This window comes from Macaca mulatta, chromosome 1 (assembly GCF_049350105.2).
Source record: "Macaca mulatta isolate MMU2019108-1 chromosome 1, T2T-MMU8v2.0, whole genome shotgun sequence".
Taxonomy (NCBI): Eukaryota; Metazoa; Chordata; class Mammalia; order Primates; family Cercopithecidae; genus Macaca; species Macaca mulatta.
This window is the reverse complement of record NC_133406.1, coordinates 166,793,257-166,811,323: the sequence shown is the minus strand read 5'-3', so window position 1 is coordinate 166,811,323 and position 18,067 is coordinate 166,793,257.

Sequence of the window (18,067 nt, the reverse complement as noted above, 5' to 3'; positions counted from 1 at the left end):
AGGAGTTTATACTTTGAGTATATATTTATATGCAATAAAACAAATCCAATGTTTATAAAATGTCTTCACATGGTCCTATTATATGCCCTGAATATTTTAAAGGGTTTAAAGTAAACTTAAAACCAATTAACCTATAATAAAAATTTCTATCACTTAATTAGTGTCAACAAATAAATATCTCTAGAATTACACCTACCCAAAATAGTCTCATAGACATTTAAAAATGTTTAACTATATGTGGAGTCCTTCTAGAGAATCACGAATTATAACTTATAGGAAATGAAAATATAAATGTGCAACACATAGAAAAAATAGGTTTTTTGGTATTTAACATCATAAGAAAAAGACAAGACAGATTTTTAAAGAATCCTCATATCTTGTTTTCTCTGATTCCATGGTGTTCCTTTAAAGAGATTGAAAAAGACTAGAATTCATTACAAGTTCTTAATTGCCAGTTTCTCTACAAAATAGATGTTTATGTGCAGGCTTCAGAATAGCTACCATTCATTTGAGGGAGATCTTGTACAGCCGAAGTTTAAATAAACAGCAATGTTTTACTAAGTTTGCAAAAGCATAATTAGTCCTAGAGGCACAATATTTTTAAGCGTCAAATACTTGTTCTCCAGCTGTACTCGTTGGTTCTGTAGTTTCGGAAGCAGCTTATAGCCATCTCAATGAAGTCCAAGCCTTCTCATGACCGACAAGCACTTTCACTGTGTGTTGTGCTCATAGAAACAGGACAGCATATCACTACTACTTCTTTGATAGAGGCATCTGCTACTCTTTTTTTGTCCAGCAGTGCATATAAACACTGAAAAATGGATTCCATGAGGGCCTGGTAGCATTAATTTGTGTTTGTTCTGTCATGCAATTATATTAGAGACATAAAAGAACTGATGAGACAATTCCCAGGGGGCAGAAATGGTAGTTTACACGTATCTTTTCTACAATTCTGTATTAGGATCTACAGGGGATTATAGTATTCATTTCTTTCTTCTAATAATACCCTAGTCAAAGTCATTTTTAGGTATTTGAAGATTTTTGTTTTTAAGTAGCAATTTATTATTTTGTCCATGCGTATAATGAATAACAAAATCAGCATTTATAAAGCATCTTCACTTTAAGAGCTTTCTAAGTAATGCAACCTTCTTATTACAGCTAGTTCAGGTGGTACCTTGATGGAGTTAATGAGACACAAATCACTGGCCATAGCACTAAGTGTGGACCACATTTAAACCAGTAGACTATGTTCTGTACCTTGAAATGTGTATATATTTGTAACCACATTTACAAAACATAAAGATTGTGATTGCTCCTATAAAGAATTAATAGATTGCCAAGTGCGATGGCTTATGGCTGTAATCCAGACTACTTGGCAGGCTGAGGTGGGAGGATCACCTGAGGCCAGGAGTTTGAGCTAAAATGAGCTTGATTGCACCACTGCACTCCAGCCTGTATGACATAGGGAGACCCTATCTATAAAAAATACATAAATAAAAATGTATGTCATATAAGTTAGTCCAAATTCATCAGTGCTATGTAGAGTAAAAAAAAAATAGATAGAAGATAGATAGATGATAGATAGATAGATAGATAGATAGATAGATAGATAGATAGATAGATAATAGAGAGATAGGTAGATAGATTATATCCTTTTGTAGATGACAACAGGCCATCTCCTTTCCCTTCTTTGTGGACTTGCTGACACTGTGAAGCTTGGGATGCTCTTTCCCTCCTATTTCGAATATTCAAATCTTATGCATATGTAAACATCTACCAAATGCTATCTTTTCCATGAAGTTTCTTGTTTTATCCCAATGGAGGTAACTTATTTTCTCTCCTGACACTGAACAAGAATTTTGAGAACAAGGATTATATCATTTTGTTATTTAGTTTCTTGTCAAATACTAGATGTTCAAAAAGACTCTAGGTATGATAAATTATTTTATCCCTATTCTAAGAAATAAGGTCTCACATAGTCTTGAATACAGTTCCCTTATCATGTAACTATTAAAACACTTTTCAAATATAAGATGGGCTTCTGACTCTGAGGAGTAGAATGATATCTCTGATTCATGACAATTCTTCAGATGACAGTAAAGGAAGAATAAAAATATGAATGCACAACAACAAAGAGAATGGCAAAGAAGATAAAAGCAGATAACAATCTGATGGAGCATTGGTACTGATTAGGCAAAACCACAAAAGTTATATCTGGGAACACAAAAGCCTGAAATATTTGCAGCTGTAACTAGGGGCAAGGAAATGGGTATATTTTAAGAGTATAATTTTGCATCTGTAGAGCAATGAGAAGCTATTGAAAATTGTATTTTGGGAGGTTGACATAGGAAGATCTACATTTTGTAAAGACAAATGAGACCTGGGGAAATATTTGGAATATATGTGAAAGATACAGGCTTATATGTATATAAAAAGCATATTAAAAGTTCTTATACATTTATAAAAATGATTTCTAAAAATGAGCAAATGATATAAATTGTCAATTCACAAAAAAAGTTGCGTATGTCCTATAAATAGAAAAATAGAATCTTAAATATCAGTGAAACATACTTTACCTACAAGACTTCATTGCTAGTGTGCATGCTATAATACTCTCTGCAGCCACTGGAAATTATATTAACTATATATATATTGGTATGAATAGATGTCAATGATTCATCATAAGTAGAAAACATAAGTTTCAAAAATTGAATTATTCCATTTTTGGTAATAGTTGTTTGTGCATGTGTGTGCACACACATACATAGAGATTAAAGTATATAGAGGTAAAAATATGGTAATTATTCTTTTATATATAAGAAATTTCCAAGCCTGTGCATATCTTCCATTTTTTTCCATTTCATCAATGTCTATGCATGTACTGTAAGCTTTCTTTAGATGGTTTCATTGATATTTTACATGTATGTATAAATTATTTAAAATATAAAATAATTTGTATTTATGTGTATGTCAGTGGCATGTATTACTTGTTGCTGACATGATAAATTTTCAATCCAATTACATTATACGTGTGTGTGTGTGTGTGTGTGTGTGTGTGTGTGTGTACAGGGCCTTATCAGTGAGATGGTGAACAGTCTGTTCCCAAAAAGTTAAAGGGATGTGCTGAGCTGAGTATTCTCACTACATAATCCATTCAATGAGATAAGTTGCTCTAGAGCTTACTTATATTATTGTGTGTATTTTGATGTATAGTCCTTCTTTGTATACTCATCTATCTTCCTTTTGAGATCCTTGAGGTCAGGAACTCTATTTTAAATTTCATATTTCCAGGACTTACCAACAACTAATAGAGACTAGGAGCTCAGCATTTTTCAATGACATGAATAAACTAATCTCGAGCATTCCACCTGAAAATCAACAGTCATCTCTCCTATGAGTTTAGGTAGCACATGCCATTTCCTCATATTTGACAATGGTTTGAATTGGTTTAGTAGTTTTAAATGCACTTATTCTTCTCTCTTCACTAGAGTGGCTGCTCAAAGACAGAAAACTTGTCAATGTTTGCTTACCCCAGTCCATTTGGCACAGTGCTAAGTGCAGCCTGCAGCTCAGTGTATTCAACATTTTGATAATAATGCATTCATTCTTTTAAAAATGAGAATTGCTTTATGGTTTTCGGGTTTCAAAAATAGTTTTCCCATCTAACAATAACCTGATATAATCATTTCTTCCAGTCTTTTATTCTGTGTAAACACACACACACATACTCTTTCTCTCTCTCTCTCTCACCTCATTACATAAGCCATTGACTGGTGAGATTCTCTAATTTCTCACAGTAGACTACATACTCCAGTTTATTCCATATTAGTATCAGCCTCACATTTTGTCTTAATTCTCAACTGATTCAACACTGTGTAAGTTATGGTTTCCATTCAAATTTCTAACATTGTTGAGAAAGAGATACTCTCAAAATGAGGGTAATATGAAGTGGAATTGAGCAAAGCATATTTTGACGAAGAAAGTTGGCTCTTATCTTTACACCAATGTGGTATTTTTATAGTAATGATTAATGATGATTTTGGTGTGACAGGAAATAAGCTTGAGATTTTTCTACATATTATTTCATATAATCTTCACAAATATCCTTAGAGAGTACTCCCTCATTTCACAAATAAGTAATTTGCATATTCATTTTACACATAAGTACACCAATTGCTCTCTCATTTTACTTGTTAAAGACAACCAAGTTAAAGACCACCAAGATAGTAAGCAGTCGGATTACAGTTCAAACCCACTACTCTCTAGCATCAGAACACATGCTATTTAATAGTAAACTACATTAGGTTTTTAAATAACTCTTTTCCAGAATGTCTTCTTTAAACAGCATAAGCTTTTTAAGCACTTACTATATGCTAGACACTTTACTAAGTATTGTGAACAGAAAGATAAATAAGTCAAAATCTCTTATTCGATAATTTTACTTTGTAACTAATTCTTCTCAATATACCTTTTTGCCTTTACCTTATTGCTATGAAATTACCACTAAATAAATGAAACAGCTATTTGTACAGAAATGACTGAATAGATGTAGGGAACTTTGAGTCTCCAGACAAAAGCATTCTATGAGCTTAAGGTATTGTAATTATTATGAATTGGGGCAAAAAGCTCTATGACTCATTTTGTTGTGGACTTTGACTTTATTTTCTAAGTGTAACCTTTCATACCCCAATTTTTCCAGCTTTTAGAAATTGTTCATTTTTAAAAGATGAATTAAATACATAGATTTCCAGTTCGCTTGCACTTAAATTAGCATGAGATCATCCATAAAGGGTGATGAGACTTAGAAGCAAAGGACATATGAGCCCTACTACAAAAGAACTTGTACACAAAGAGCAGTCCAATGCTGAGCTGCACAGCTGCAATTCTGGACATATTCTCATCTTGGCAGAGGGCATTTTCTTCTTATAGACATAGTGTTGAGGAACAAAGATTCCATGTGGATCAATTATGATTTATTATGTTGAAATTTAACCTACAATTTTTGGCACTCAGGAAAGGTTTGTAAAAACCACAAGTGATAAAAATGCACACTATTTTACAAAGGAGGACTTAAGGATAAAAACAAAGACAAACCACTTTTTCTAAACTACTGATGAAGTTTAATCCTTAATAGTTCTTATCTGGAGAAACAAAAGTATAGTAATTATTCTTTTATGTATAAGAAATTTGCAAGTCTGTGCATATCTTCCTTTTTTCCCATTTCACCAATGTCTATTCATGCACTGTAAACTTTCTTTAGATATTTTAATTGATATTTTACATATATGTATTAATTATTTACAATATAAAATAATTTATATTTTACATGTATGTCAGTGGCATGTATTACTTGTCACTGACATGATAAATTTTCAGTTCAATTACATTATAAACTTCTGATAAAGAAAAACTATCAGAATTTTTCCAAGGTCACTGAATTTGAAATTTAAAAACTTCAATCAAGCTAAAACCCTAATAATTTTAGAATCAGTATGTAAACAGTGGCGAGTAGTAAAGGGCATGGCTGTTAGGTCAAACGATTCCCCCCAAAGATAGGAACTTGAACCAAAAGCAGATAAAACCATTTGAGAACTGCTTTTTAACAGAACAATAGCAATACAAGAAAGACCCTAAAATGGTGTGCAAGAGAAAAAGCCATATTAAGCATGATAGAGAGAGGATAAAATATTTAAATGAGTCATATTTTGTTTAGTCCTGTTTTAACCAAGAATGTGTAGACACATTGAAGTTGTCATTAATGTGGAATGAGTGCTCAATATTTTGGATTCATTCAGTATAATCATAATATTGAAGACTTCAAAAAGTTCTATACTTGGGAGACTGAGTTCTGTTTGCACAGTGTTTCCCCCAAACTTATATATACACAATTCTTTACTATATATGACTAACGTAGATTAAAACAACACCATGCCATCAAAAGTGACTTGATGAAATAGAAATACATTCATATAAGACATGCCAGGACTTCAGCTAAATTAAAATTCCCGAAGAGATTTTTATATATCCTTTTTGGTTACTGATATATGCTAATACCTCTCACATGCCAGGCATGTAAAAAGATGTTCAGGAAATGTTTATTAAATTAATGAGTGAAAAGAGAAAGTAATAAGTAAACGAAGAAAGGAAAAAACATAGATTATTTTGAAATAACTACCAATGAAGACTATGTCATAAGGTTTCTGGTAAGATTAAATTAGCTAATATATGCACCATGCTTATAAAAGCATCTAGAAATTTGTAAGTGCTCTAAGTTTCAGCTATAATTATGAGTTATTTACAGAGAAGGTAGAGGTTAGGGCCAATTAGGTTGGAAAAGAAACTGGCTCTTAATGTTTCTGAGTGAGGTTTAGACAATAAACACTTTCTAAAAAGGGTGAGAAAATGTATATGGATTACTGGAGGCATTGGTGTCTGAGGTTTAAGAATCCACCAGAAACTGTATGACTGTCAATCAGGCAGGTTTCTCACAAACCTTAATTTGAGAGTTGGCATAAATGGTTGTAGGGGATGCATGTCCAGTCTCAAAAAATTTTACTTCGTGGCTGGGAACACAAAAAATGGATCAAGTTCTTAGAGAATAGCATTCACAAGAGCATGATGCTGTCCTCAAATGACCTAGAATTAAAACTCAGTAGAGAACCCATTAAAACACAGATTCATATTGTACCCTCCTGCTTACACTTTTGACCTGCTGCTGTTTACTTTTACCCATGCAACAATCCCCGACCATCAATTACCTGAGGATCTTAGAGAAGGCTTTGATCTCTTTCTACATACATTTGTTGAAACACTTGCACAGCATCCAGGTCTGCTCAGTTATAAAAGAAAAAGAATGGCTGTACCCCAAAAACTATGTTATTTTAATATTGGTTTGTTCTACTTATTTGGAAGCAAGTCTGCCATTTTAGTTACAAGTTCTCATGATTCTTGGATTTTACTGTTACACTAAATTCCTACATGTTTATATTCCTACCTAGCTGCGTTTTTCGTGTGCCACTGTTACTTTTGGCCAAGATAATTGCTCAGAAGTGATTTTTCCTGTCTCTAGCACTGATGGCAGCAGCGGACTGTCTGGAGCAGCCACTGCCATCACCCAGCCACTGCAGGGAAGATGCGCAGAAGAAGCAAATCCCCCTGTAGTCCGCCACTCTGGGGACTGACAAGATAGGGCTAGGCCAGGTCACCCTCTGGCAGGGGAGCAGCACCATCAGACAGAGAGGAGCCCTGAGGTAGAGCTGGGCCCTGGCAGTGCTATGCTTGTACACAGAGATCCAATACTGCCTCGGGAAGGCAGATCTGGGGCCATGCTGGCCTGGGGTGGAAAGTGGGAGCTGCAATGCTTTCGGGACCCGGCCAGTAGTACAGTCACTGTTCCCACCCAGCCAAGACTTCTAGGATTCTCTGCCTTGGGAGGAGGCTATGCATGGAACCACCAGGGGCCACACCCCTGGGGTCCACCCACATCAGGGGTGACCGCCAAGGCTGACACCCCCTATGGCTGGGCCCAGGGATGATCTGTTCTGTCCTGGGTTGCCCCTGAGCATTGCGGTAACAGGGAAGCTCTTAACAATGTCACTCCTGCCGCAGACACCAGCCCAGGACCAGCGAGGATCTGGAGACCCCAGCCCAGGCTGCGACAGGGCACTGCTGGGGCTGTGGGGGCACTGCTGGGGCTGCATGCTCCAAGGAGCCAGCAGGAACTGGGAGTATGTGGCAGCCCCACCCTCCCAGGTGTGGCCACAGCCATCCGAGTCAGATTTGTCATGCCCATTCCAATCTCAGAGCACCATGGGGCTGAGCCCTGGTGCTGTCACAGCCAAGCCAGGGGTACACACACTTGAGGCAGTGATGACATGCCAGTCCCTTGCTGCCTCAACACCCTCTGGACTTTAGGGACCAGTGAGTATGGGTGGACAAGCCAAGGGTGGGCTGAGGGAATCGTGGCACAGGCCTGCAGGTGCCCCTCCGCATGAACAGCATACGCACCATGAACAGCACTGGGAGGCAGACAGGATCCTGGGTGCAAGGGAATGGGTCCTGGGTTAGACCCCACCTTCAAGCCAGGGAGGGCCGGAAAGGTGGGGCCTGGTCTGTCTGTCCTGCTGACCTGTGTGGGGAGTTGTGGTTCCTTTTCCAGGCCCACCCATTGCTGTCCATGAATCAACTGGTTCACATTTCCTTCCCTCTGAGGCCCATAAAAACCCTGGGCTCAGCCAGAGAATAGCAGAGGATGGAGAGATGATGGGAGGACCAGCTGCAGAGAGCAGCTACACTCTCTGCTGAGAGCTGCAGACAACAAGATGACCTGTCTGCAGAGAGAAGCCACCCACTCCACAGCCTCCTCTCTGCTGAGAGCTGCAGACAGTGGGAAAACCAGCTGCAGAGAGGAGCTGCCCTCTCTCCTGACAGCTGAATAATTGTTAGAATGGCCAGCTACAGAGAGGAGCTACCCTCTCCGTTAGGAGCCGAGCACCTGTCGGGGCACCCTGGCCAGAGACAGGTGCTGCCCACTGAGGGTCTTCTCTGAGCTGTTCTGTTCAATAAAACTCCTCTTCATCTTGCTCACCCTCCACTTGTCTGTCTACCTCATTCTTCCTGGTCACAGGACAAGAACTTGGCACCCACTGAAAGATGAGGATAAAAGAGTTCCTGTCACACAAACAGGGCTGAAACCTGCCCTTTACCCAGAGTTTTGCAGGTGAAGAGAAGAAGAGAAGAGCTGTGGCCCCTTGGGGATCCTAGACCTGAAAGCTCCCCAAGTCAGGGCTGTGACTCCCTCTTTGGGGCCCTGTGGTTCCTGGCATCTCCAAGCTTCCAGGTGCCACTGCGTTCCCCAGTGCCAGCCACGGAAGCTGCTTGAGGTGCACCTGGTTCAGCTGCAGCCGCACAGAGAGCTGGCACTCATGCCAGCACCTGGAGCTGCCTGCCCCATGTCAGCAGCCGGCATGTCTGACTACACAGTGCCTGGACCTCATGCTCACTCACACACACCTCTTGCCACTCTATGCCTGGCTCCAGTCTCTGTTGGATGCATGAGATCCAGGCCAGTAGCATGAGCTGAGCGCGGTCTGCCAGGACGAATGGGTGGAACAAGTCCAGTGGAGAAAGGTATCACCGGCCACAGATTTCTAGACAGAAAAACGACACCTCGAAGATCCCATAATAGCACGTTGCCCTAGGCTTAAGAAAATAGTGGCATTGCTGGACATCTTTTCTAGTTCTAGCTAGCCATCAAAATGCTATTTATCAGCAGTAAAGGGAATGAATATAGCCTTAAGGAGTGCAGGCATGATCTTTTAACCATCCTAGTCTGCTTGCTCGTTCTCAGCACTCTGATTCAGGGGTAATATCCTAAATTGATTTTTCTAGCAGTTTTCTACTCTTCCCCACCATAATTTACTGTACTTTCCATAAAGAAAGAGACATAAATATTCTTGACATTATCTTTTAAGGGTGTCCTTAAAAAATATTTCTTGTCCTATTTTATGTGATAGTGAGAAAGTAACTTTTACACTTTTTTGTAAACATGTATTTTGGTTGGTTTATGGGATATGTTCGTGGTGGTTTTTAAAAATTTATTTGCATAAATTGATGAACTGATACATTATTGTTACTTTTGTGCTCCCTTGAAATAGCAATGACAGACATATAGACTCCTGCTGATAACAGATATTATTTTTATTTTTACAAATAATATGTGGAAATGGTTTGATAGATGTAATAAAGCACATCTAAACAAGCTAATGATAATCATTTTAAATTTATTTTTAAAGGATCTATAAACAAAAACATATTTCTTCTAAACCACTATAACCCCCAAAATTTACCCATGATCCTAAAGCAACAAAGAAATAAAAACAAAACACACACACACACAAAATAAAACCTAAATCCACTTTGGTGAATATCTTTTATTTTCAAAACTTATATAAATATCTAATTTTTAATGGCATGTTATTCTTGTGTTATATGCAAATGACTCCAAATATAGATAGCACAATAATTGGAATTTAAAACACAAAACATAATAGCACATATCAAATAATGGTGTATATTGCACTTTCATGGAGATTGACATATTTCATTGGAATAGCACTTATTTTTTCAACAGCTCTTCATTAACTTTTATTCATAAAGATAAGCCACATATTGGGAAGAGATATTTGCAGCATGTAAAACTTGACAATATATTAGTATCCATTATAGTTAACAACTCTTAAGAAAATGATAAATAATACGTTAAAAGTAGGTAAAATACCTAAATAGAATATGAAACATTGAAACCTCAAAACAGGCTCTACACCTTTAAGGTAAAGGTTTTAAGGTCACGAAATCAAAAGTTAAGATTGCAATTAGATAGCTTTTATATTTACTGGATTGGTGAAAAATTTTCACAAAATCAAGTATCTGTAAGACTGGAGGAAGGGGAACACTGCTGGTAGAAGTATAATTTGTTTAAACTACTTTTGAAAAGAGTTTGGCACAATTTGTTACTATGACATATGCTATAACCAGTAATTACACTCCTCGGCATATACTCTAGAGAACTTTTTGAATTTCGAATTAGTAGGCAATCAGCAGAATATTTGTAATAGCGTTATTCAACATAGCAAAATCTTAGAATCAACACACATATCTGTCAAAAGGAAATTGGGGCTGGACATGATGCCTCACGCCTGTAATCCCAGCATTTTGGGAGGCCAAGGCAAGTGGATCACTTGAGGTCAGGAGTTTGAGACCAACCTGGTCAACATGGTGAAAACCCGTCTCTATTAAAAGTGTAAAATTTAACCAGGTGAGGTGGTGCGTGCCTGTAATCCAAGCTACTCAGGAGGTTGAGCCAGGAGACTCACTTGAACCTGGGAGGTGGAGTTTGCAGTGAGCCGAGATCGTGCCACTGCACTCTAGCCTGAGCAACAGAGCAAGACTCAGGAAAAAAAAAAAAAGGAAATTGGATAGATAAATTGGGATAGTGTCATACAATAAAATAGTTCATAAAAATGAAAAATTAATGAGCTATAGTTTTCGAACCAATATAGGTGAATTTTGAAGGGCGATAATGTTGAGTTAATAAAAATTAAGTCACAAAAAGGTTGGTGTTATTATGATAACATTTTAATGAAGTTCAAAGCAATACTGAAAAACATATTGTTTCAGTATTGCTGAAAGAAAAATACATACAGCCAATACTGAAAAATATATTATCTAGTGAAATTCAATGCATGAGATTAAAATCTATAAGCAAGGATATGATACACTAAAAATTCAGAATAAGGGTTATTTCTGTGAGGAATGAAGATGCATTAAGACGGGGGGGGTGTACTGGTAACATATCGTTTTGATCTCTTCCTTAAGTAGAAATTTATAACCATATCTATTTGTTTTCATTATTATACTTCATAACTCATATATAAAGATTTTGTGTATATAAGTTTTTGTATAATTACTTATTTTAGAGTTTTGTGTATGTATGTCATAAATATATAGCTATATGTACATATCAAATATTACATTATCCTGTATTTTTTTAAAAAAGAATATGATAACTTATTTAAATGAATGATTTATGTATGTTCTGAATGTGATAAAAAACTCAGTATTCGAAATTCACAGAACAAATAGTCAACAAATGATATAGTAAGAACTGATAGGTTTGCACTCTTTGAGGAGTTTTCAAGATTGGAAATTTTTTATTTTTCCATGATCATACTCCATGGACAGTCAAATCATAGAACCTAGTCTGTTTTCATGAGATCTCCCACTCTGGGTCAATTCTCTGGTCACAGGAGTTGTGGGCCGGAGTGGGGGATGGGAGTAAATGTCAAATTACATGTTATACAAAGGTCTATGAAATGGTCTCTGATAGCATAATTACCCAAAACAACCACAGGGAGAAAGTAGATAAATCTCAAGAGTGGCTAATGGAAATTATTACACTGCAGCTATTGAGTGAACCACACAGATCTAAATTGCTAGAGCTGCCTTGGATCTGGAACATTTCCACAACAAAGTCTCCTTCCAATCTGAGAGAATTCTAGCTATATTACTGTTACCTTCTTTATGTGGGGCTTGGCTACCCAGCCAAGATCACTGCCTTCCTAATTTTCACAGTTTTTTTTATTTTATATATATGTTGATTTATTTATTTAGAGACAGAGTCTCACTTTGCTGCCCAGGCTGGAGTGCAGTGGCATGATCTCAGCTCACTGCAACCTCTGCCTCCCAGGTTCAAGCAATTCTCCTGCCTCAGCCTCCCCAGTAGACGGGATTACAGGCACCCGCCACCATGCCCGACGATTTTTCTTATTTTTAATAGAGACGAGGTTTCACCATGTTGGCCAGGCTGGTCATGAACTCCTGACCTCAAGTTATCTGCTCTCCTCAGCCACCCAATGTGTTAAGATTACAGGCATGAGCCACCACGCCTGGCTTAATTTTCACATTTATGTTTACAATACCTATGATTTGAGACTGAAATGTTCTAAGAAGTCATCTTGCTGTAACTACATCAATATCTGGTAGAATGCTTCCCAATATATATGACATATAATCCAGTTTCTTTCTTTAATGTGTGCATATATATTGTCATATATAATTTTTGTGTATTTATACATAATTTTAAATACAATATATTATTTACATTTTCTAAAAATTTAAATTAATATTTTACTTCAAACGCAAACCTGTATGAGACAAAAAGAAAGCATAAAAGTAGAAAACCAGATGAAAATGAAAAGTATTTTCCAATTTCATTTGTCACTCATCCTCCACATGTGACTACATACAGCTGACCCTTGAAACAACATGATATTGAACTGCATGGGTCCATTTATACATGGATTTTTTTTTCAACAAATATATTTTTAAAAATTCTTAGGGATTCATGACAATATGAACCATGTATCCTAGAAATATTTACAAAGTATGTCATGAATACATAAAATACATGCATATATTAGTCTATTTTATCATTTATTCCCATAAAATATACACAAATCAATTATCAAAAGATAACATTTATCAAAACCTATGCAAACAAATGCTTACAGATTGTACCTTGCACCATTCAAAGTCAAGATAGATATAAACAAAAGTAAAGATGCAGTATTCAATCTTAACTATATCACTGTCATAATTTTGCAGCCACTTCCTGTTGCTATTGAGGTGAGTTAATGTGTTGCAGGATCCTGTGTGATGCTTACTCTGTGTGAGGAGTTTGTCTTTCCAGGAAATTGCATTATCACAGAAAAAAGTGATTCCTCCATGTTCCAGCTTATTTTTTTCTCATGTTTAGTGCAGTACCATAAACCTTGGATAACACCATGAAACACATATGAAATGCCACTAGTGATGCTGGAAGTGCTCCCAAGAAGCAGAGCAAGTCATGACATTACAAGGAAAAGTTGAATTGCTTGATATGTACCGTAGATTGAGGTCTGCTGCTATGGTTGCCTGCCATTTCAGACAGATGGTCCAACCTGTAAACAGATGATGGAAATTTACAGTATTGATAAATACAATACAGTAGTGCAAAGGCATTTCCTCTTGGTTATGATTTTCTCAACTTTTTTCCAGCTTAGTGTATTTTAAGAATATAGTATATAATACATATAACATACAAAATATGTGTTAATAGACTACTTACGTTATCAGCAACTTTTCTGGTTAACAGTAGGCTACTAGTAGTTAAGCTTGGGCGCAGTCAAGAGTTAGATGTGGATTTTTGATGCCACAGGGTCAGGACCCCTAACCCCTGTGTTGTTTAAGGGTCAACTGTAAATATATGTGTATGCACTGTAAATATATATGTATGCATATAGCAGATAAGCACAGGTGCATATATTAAGAGAAGACTTTTTGGAAGGACACATAAAAATTTTATATTCTTATATGAACACACATATATGTATGTATGTATATATATGTATGTATATATGTGTGTTCATATAAGAATATAAAATTTTTATGTGTCCTTCCAAAAAGTCTTCTCTTAATCTCTTAATCTACACATATACATATACATTTATATGATACATGCATATATGTATATCTACATACATGTATATGTAGATATGTATATATCTACATATATACATTTTTTGAAAGAATAGATTGAAAATAATTGGATAAGAATTTTCACTCTGTATACACATATACATATATACAAACACATACATATAAACACTATATATACATACATATGTATATGTATACACTCATATATACACATAGATATACATGCATATATACATATATGTATATATACATGTATATATTGCAACATGTATATATGTATATCTACATATATGTATATATACTTATATAAATTTTTTGAAAGAATAGATTGAAAGAATTAGATAAGAACTTTCACTGTGTATAAACACATATACATATATACAAACACATACACATATAAACACTGTATAAATATATATGTATATATGTGTGTTTATATAAGAATATAAAATTTTTGTGTGTCCTTCCAAAAATAGTCTTCTCTTAATATATGCACCTGTGCTTATCTCTTTCTTGGACAAATGATACAATGCTTTATATGATGTTCAATACCTTTTCGCATTTATTTGTTAAGAGACATTTTCATGTCAATTTGTTCAGTTCCAGGTTTTTCTATTACAGACAAGCCTGCTATATGCATACCACATACATACATCTTTGCTCACTTGTTTAAGTATGCGTTACATAGTATTATATTCCCAAAGGCCAAGGGAAGAGTGCATTTTCTCTCTGTTCCAATAACAGCGAATATATTAGACATAATAAACTATTTGTCTCAAAAAACTGTTTGCCTCAAAAAACTGTCTCAAAAAACTGTTTGTTTATAGATGGTCCAACCAGTAACAAACTCAATCTAACTAATTCAGAATCAGCTCTGAAGAAGCCCCAAGGAATTCAGCTAACATTCTTCACTTGTGCTGTTTTCTATTTGTACCCTACTCCAGCATTCCTCTTCATTTCGACATCACCATCAGCTTTGTCCTTTACACTTTGCCTTTGTTGATCCGGATAACTTTCTGTCAACGACATATACTGAATTATTCATTTCAATTACATGAAATTTCCATTTTAGTGATTCAGAGATGATCAAATTTGTCAATTTCATACGGTCCAATATACATTTTCTTAACTTTTTTAATTTGGGGAGAGGAAAAGCCCTCAGCGACCGTTACCACATGCCTCTTATTGCTACACATTTGTAGCTGGACAATGAAGAATCATATTACTATAACTTACTTCCTCTATCCCCTGCGCTGACCATAACTGTTATTCGTTTTTTTGTTTGTTTGTTTTTTCACTTTACTAGTAGATGGCTGCAGTTCACTGTTTTGAACTAAGTAGAGTTCTCGCACTACTATTTTTCTTCTAGGTTTACCTCACTTGGAAGACTATAGCAAAATGTTTTGAACTGCACAAATTCAGTTTGAAAGCCTAAGTGTAAAACTTAGAACACTCCAGCTTTACCCCAGATATTCCATTCCAGGGGACTGCATATTGTCTTTCTCCCTGTACAGATTTATCTTTATTATTCATTAATGGTAAACATTGCAACATGAGACATGCTTTTTCCCAAATGGAAGTATTTTCTTTTGATGGCTGAATAGTATTACACAGTATAGATGAATAGATACCCACATTATATAGAGGGTATATATATTTATACATAAATACATATAACATATCATATATTAGTATAGTATAGTACCACTTATATACTATAGCGTATCTATTTTTATATTGTACTATTTGTAGTATACAGTGTATATATCTATATGTAGATATTGATATGTAGTATATATATTTTATATATACCATCCGTTTTATACATACTATAGATATATTTATAGATATATAGCATATACGTGTCTATATACATATATACTACATATAAACATTGTATATATACATACACACAATGTATATATAAATATTTATAGTATATAGACTACTTATAGTATATAATGGCACTATATATAATATACGCTATTTATAGTAGATATATACACACCATGTATATAGTACATAATATATAGACATAGATATTTTGTCCATTTATATGTCAACATACATTTACATTGTTTCCATAACTTTGCTATTGTAAATACCTGAAAATTTCCAAAGCTTGAAAACACTACGTTATTTTCCACAGCATAATAGTTCTCCTATCATCCATCATCTCTTGTTTAGCACATTGTTTTTTTGCCTTACATAATTAAATGTCTGCCCACTATCTAATTATCCACAAATTCAAAATTACAGTTTTTAACTAATGTCATTTAATATATTTGAAGAAAGTAGAACTAATTCCAATTTTTTTTCATAAAAATTTATCATTGAAATGGAGGCAGACGGCTTTAAATCTAAAATATCATTAGTGGTAACAAGGACTCTACAGGTATCAGTAAGTGAACTTATAAATTGATTTGCCTTTCTATGACATGGGTCTAAGTTTAGTTTTTAACTGTACCTGCATTATATGTCTCATTTATCAATAAAATTACCTGTATGTATGTGTGTGTGTGTGTGTATGGGTTTTTTTTTACCCTTGTGCTTTATTAAAGAAATGGCCACTGACCCACTCAGTTATAGCCTTATTCCCAGCATAGTGAATAGCATGGTTGGTGGTGTATGAAGTAATCAAATAAGATGACACAGTCTCATCACTGAAAGTATCAGAGTGAGAGAATATGAAATTTCATTAGGTTCAGTGGCAAGTATACTTGTATTTATGAATAAAAGTTCTCAGTTCTCACTAGAAGTAAATAAAGGGATCTGGTAGCACATTCTGTTCAAGTGAAGGTGTGGGTCCTGCAGAGAATTCCAAAATCAAGGGTGGTCTGCAACCCGGTGCTTTGGAAGCTAATTTTTTTAAAATTTTTATTGTAATTTAAGTCTTGATGTAGGTATGTTGCAGGTGGTATTATCTACCATTTCAAATGTAACTTAATTCAATTTATGTAATTTCTGTATGTTGACTCTGAGTGAATCAGCATGCTAGGACTACTTACTTTTACTTTGTCAGTTATTTAATGGGTAACTACATTAGGCTTTTTAAAAATCTTTTGTAAAATGAGAGAAATGACCTAATTCATCGCATTGTTCTGAGCATACATGTCAATTGCTCCCCATTCAATCCTGGCAACAGGTTCGCTGTTTCATTCTCACAGGAAGATATGTAATGTGGGGGCAAAGACAGCAATAAGATCCATAAGAATTGAGAACTGGAGAGCAGAAAGGAGGGAAGTGAGATGTCTACCAAAACCATGAGAAGGAGCAAAGCTTTCTCTCAACTAAACAACAGTTTAGTTGCAGATAGAGAAAGAGAAATCTGTGAATTCTGGATGAATCCCAAGGGATTATAATAATCGGAGAAGAAAGGTTATGTGATATATCTCAGGAGACAAATCCCTACAAATCAGGGGCATCCAATATGCCAAAAGATTTCTCTGTTCTAATCATTACAGGAAAATAAGAGAGACACCCTGGGTCAGAATAGGCCATGTGATCAGACAATGGATGCCTCAGCAGTTGCCTGTGAGACAAGTGACTGATGACCCAAAGTGTCCCCATCCCCAAATCCTGACAATGTGTGAGCTCCCAGAACTTTGATACAGTTCTAAAAAGACAAGGAGGAAGTATACAAACGACAGGCTAAAAATTTCATGACAGTTCAGTTGAATGCAGATTCAGAAGCAACATATAGTTGATTGCAGGAACCAAAGATATATGCTTCCTGATATTTTGGACAGAGACTCAGACTTGCTCTCAGTGCCTAGCACGGTGTTTAGCATTTAGTAAGTACACAATAAACACTCTTATTATTATTATTTGGAATTAAAATTTAAAAATAAAAGAAGCTGTGCTACTCCTCTGTACAGGAAAACCCCAAATGTTCTCAGTTTCACATATAACAGAACATGGAAGATTTACACTTCAAATAAATAAATGAAAATTATTTTACTATTAGAGTTTCAGTACTGTATTTCACAAATAATCTAGCTATAGAAACCAAGTCTAAATATTAAATACT